The sequence below is a fragment of the Atta cephalotes genome, assembly GCF_000143395.1.
Source record: "Atta cephalotes unplaced genomic scaffold scaffold00027, whole genome shotgun sequence".
Classification (NCBI taxonomy): Eukaryota; Metazoa; Arthropoda; class Insecta; order Hymenoptera; family Formicidae; genus Atta; species Atta cephalotes.
In genome coordinates this window covers 3341265-3346362 of record NW_012130091.1, presented here as the reverse complement: position 1 = coordinate 3346362, position 5098 = coordinate 3341265, and positions in this window count along the sequence as shown.

Genomic DNA, 5098 nt, shown 5'->3' with positions numbered 1-5098 from the left:
CTACGTCACGTCGTACTACGTACGTCGTACGTACGTACGTAGTACGTAGAGAGAGAGAGAGAGAGAGANAGAGAGAGAGANAGAGNGAGAGAGAGAGAGAGAAAGGAAAACCATAAAAAAGAACTGACTCGAGCTGCAACTGTTTGCTACAATCTAACATATGCTTGCACCTATCTATCGCAAGACCGCGCAACTATTGCTACACGAAATTTTGGCTTCTTTGCAAAGCATTCGTATACACATATTTTCTACACGGTAAAAATACTTTTCTTCTAAACCTTCAATCTTAGTTCTACAAACTCGATATCGTTCGTTTCAGTAATGAAATCTCAGCTGCATGCTTATTTTTAAGATATACACTCTAAAACTTTTATATCAAGCAAATATATATTTGAAATAACAGCTGTATGAGCCAAAAGTGAATTAAAAAATTTTTTTTTTATTTACTCATGAAATCCAGTGCAGCTGAAGTCCTGTTTGTGCGTACTTTAATTTATGTAGTAACACTTTTGCAATCCAATTCAGAGATTTTTTATCGTGTGAATATCGGTAAAACAGACGGTTTTAGCATCACCTTAATGGCTTTTTACATTTATTGTATTATCCGAATGAAGTTTGCGAATGCAGTCTAATGTTGGGAAATATTCGGATTTCGAAGTAAACTTTGACGTAAAAATGAAAAAGATTTGTTATAATAGTACATGTTATTTTCTTTATTCGTAAATTTATTCGTAATATTATTATTTAAATACATTTTAAGAAAAAAAATTTACAATACTTATTTTTTACTTTTTTTAAAATTTTTTAATAAAGATGGATAACGGTTTTATAATAAATATTTGTATTTACTGGAAAATAAAAAAATAAAGAATAAGCATTTCTTTCTTCTCGAAATGTATTTAAATATTATTTACAAATAAATATTATTTACAAATAAAAAAATAACATGTGCTATTATAACAAATCTTTTTCATTTTATATTTTTATGTCACAGTTTACTTCGAAATTCGAATATTCTATCATTAAACTGCGTTTGCAAACTTCACTCGGACAATAAATGTAGAAAACTATAAGAAATTGATCAAGCATAGTTGAATGTGAAAAAAATTAATTGAACATAATTTATGATTAAGTTGATTTCTTACTATACATAATTAGAGAGCTAATTGATTAATTTTTGACGATTTTAAGTTTACTACATTCATTGTATTACATCTACTACACCCAGGCATTGTTCGTTTTCGCAATATGTGTAAAAGGCTCCACACAATAAAAGGAATAGGAAACAGAACAGAGAATACGAAGAATTTCAACTTATCAGGAATCATGTATTATGTAATATTATACATAATTTTTGAAATTCTTATTCCCTATTCTCTGTTCCCTATTCCTTTTATTGAGCCTCTAAATCTATTGAATTATAAAATAGCGACTTTTCTCAAATGAAAACAACAATAAAGATGTCTCCCCCGAAGTGATTTCTTATCGATTCCATTCATAAAACATATTAAATAAAATTGTTATCTACTAACTTGATTCATGATAAAATTTGTTAATAACAAGAAAAATACTATTACCTAAATGTTTAAATACTTTTCCTAAAATTTCCTAAACGACTCCGAAATTATATAGACATAAATAAATCAGAAATATTCAATTTATCTGCGATATCTGCTTTATCTGCTTTATCTTGTCAAATTGAGAAAGAAGTCAGTCACGATCATTTATCACTACGACAATTATTCTTCAAGGCGATCTTTGTTTCTTGATTCTTTCTTTTTTTGTTTTTTTTTTCTTTTGCAACCATTTTATCGACAATTATTTCTTGTTACATATTTCTTGTCTTCTTCGAAATTCGTTAATTTTTATCTCGGGCAACATAAAACAAAAAATCGGATAAGAAGCAAGATGTAAAAAAAGCAAGAAATAAATAAGAAATAAAAAACACATTGTAGAATAGGCTTTAGAGTATATAGACATGGAGGGAGCATTGTGATTCGTGTCCAAGATGCGTGTGAGAGAGAAAGATATATAAAATATAAGAAAATGTGTGTAAGAAAGACAGTATTCATGGAACATTCGTTCTCTCTGCGCATACTTTAAAATGCCGATGATAATTATACTGTAACGTAACATATAGGTGTACAACTTTGCTTCCGCCGTTTTCCTATAGATGGCTTTAGCGGTAAGTGGTGATCGAAATAAATAGATCATAGACGTCATACAATAAACTTGGGCATCTGTCAACATAACCCCATAGAAACATTAGTCGATTTGTATCTGCATCATAAAGTTATTCTCGATTGAAAATGTCAGTTTACGGGCTAAATTCTCGTCATTTGCGGGAGGTTTTAATTTTTTGCTTCAATATGAAGAAATCTGCGGCTGAGGTTCATCGAATGCTCTCAAATACTTATGGTGAGGCCGCTATTAGTGAAAGAATGTATCGTGAGTGGTTTCAACGCTTCAAGAACGGTGATTTTGACGTCCAAGGTCATGCTCTGTATTTGGTGGGACCAGCTCGGCGTAGTGTATTATTAACTGCTAAAATCGACTGAAACAATCACAGGCGATCGGTATCGAACGCAATTGATGCGTTTGAGCCGAGCATTGAAAGACCGCAATACAACGAGAGACACGATAAAGCTATGACACTTGTTCCAATGGAATAGTGCGAACAGTTGGTTCTACTTTGTGGATCAAGGAATTTAATATCCTTAATAAGCCTTTTGATCCGGGACTGGACCTCGTGCGATCTCGAGTGTTTAGAGGGAAAGGAGTGCGAGTGACTTAAATAAACAGAAACATGGTTATAATATAACGTTTTATTTATAATATAACAATTTACATTTATTAAAAAAAATTTAGGTTTATAGCATATATAATTTACATATACATATTTTTATATAAATATAAAAAAAATGTATTATTGGTGTGATTACAAGCTATTTGTTTAATATGGCCGAATTAATATGAGTTTAGCTACAGAGGTGTGAGTATGTGCGTGTGCGGGTGTGTACATGAGAAGAGGAAATAAGGTTATTGGATATTGGAGATGAGGAAGGTGGTATATAAGAGCACATTGGGATAAGATGTTTGTAGAGGACGGTGTAAGGGATGGGATTTCCAGGGATGTAGACTGTAACTATTCTGTCCCCTTCAATCACAATCTAAAAAGCCGATCCCAGTTGATCGGCATGGAATCGGCTGATAAGGAGTGAATTGGGTAGTCTAAGAGAGGAGGGAGAGGAAATCCTTCGAGAGAAGGAGGAGAATAATTCAGGATTTCCTAAATGGCGGGATCGATGATGGAGGGAGAGGTGAAGTCTAATGGTTGCGAGTGATTGGAAACTGGCGAATATGATATTGTTACGTCCAAACCCTTTTTAAACAGGAAGTTTTTAATCAGGTAGTTGACAATGAGGGAGAATGGAGAGAGTATGAAAGGATGGCTAGACTCTATCTTATAGATAGAATCGCGCAGAGGCGAACCTGTGAATCGTGCGCACCTTTTCGGTTCCAGAATATGAGTCAATGTCCCGAAGAGACGCTATGACATCTGTTCCGATGGACAACGCGAACGTTGGTCCTACTTTTTGATCAAAAAACTTAATCCTTTTGACTCAGGACTGGAGCTCGTACGATCTCAGGCATTAGAGAAAGGAATACGAATGATGTTTTAAAATAAATGGAAGCCGGCAATCTTCATTTGTAATATAAAATTTATATTTATTTAAGGAAATATTATTATTATTTTTATATAGAACTTATATATACCATATTTATATACAATAAAAAAAATATCACTATCGAATTTGATTACAACTACTTTGTTTATGTTAAAATTAATTATGGTTGAATTATCTTAATATAGTTGGGGAGCTGTGAGTGTATGTGTGTCTATCGCATTTTACAATATTATTCGGAGAGATTTTATATATATATTCAAACACATAAAGGTAAATTGGCGTGTGTATGCGTGCGTGCGTGCGTGCGTGCGTGGAAGAAGAGGAAATAGTTATTAGGTATTGGAGGCGAGGAAGGTGATGCAGGAGCACATTGGGATAAAATGTTTGTAGAAGACAGTGTAAGAGATGGAATTCCTAGGAATGTAGACCGTAACTATTCGGTCTCCTTCGTTCGAGGGGGATAAATAAAATCTAAAAAAAAACAAAGAAAAAAGAAGATTATTGGCCAAAAATTATTATATAAAAACAAAACAAGATAATGTATTATAGAATGTACAAAAAACAATAAAGGAAACGAAAATGTTTTAAGTTAAAAATTTTAATAAAGAATGCAAGCAATAAAATTTTGATCGCGATCGAATCATTTTCAATATTAAAAACATACATAATCAATAACAGTCGGAGAAAAACAAAAACATAATACAATATATATTTCGTTCTCTAAGGCAAACGCTAATAACGTAAAAACAATTATCGTAATGCTCACAGTTAATATATAACGGAAAAGAACGTACGCGAATGATAGCTACTTGCAATCAGTCATTAAAATGCTTAAATGTCAATTTTAGTAAATGGATGAATATTTTCTTATTACAAATAAATAGAGAACGCAAATATGAGTATGATCCTATAGAAAAATATATAAATGAAAATATAGTGCAAGATTGAAATAATATAACTGGATATAAATTATAATATAACTAAATTATAGCGCTAGAAAACGAAATAAACCAACTCGTCTATTGCTAGCATTCTTTATTAAAATTTTTAACTTAAAACATTTTCGTTTCTTTTATTGTTTTTTGTACATTCTACATTATCTTGTATTTTGTTTTTATATAATAATTTTTGTCTTGTAGCCCTCTTTTTTTGTTTTTTAAAATTTGTAAACCTTATTACTAATTAGATAATAATCTGATTAAAGAAAGAGCTGATCGACAGTCGATCGACACGAGATTGCCCTGACAAGGAGGAGTGGGAAAGTGATCTAGGAAAGGAGGGAGAGGATTCTGTTTGAGAGGAGGAGAGGGAGGGAATCGTTCCTCAAATTCGTTTCGTTCCTCAATTTGTCCCTTTTTTTTTATTGTTATACGAACGCGCACTATAAGCGAAGGGTAAAAATTATATAT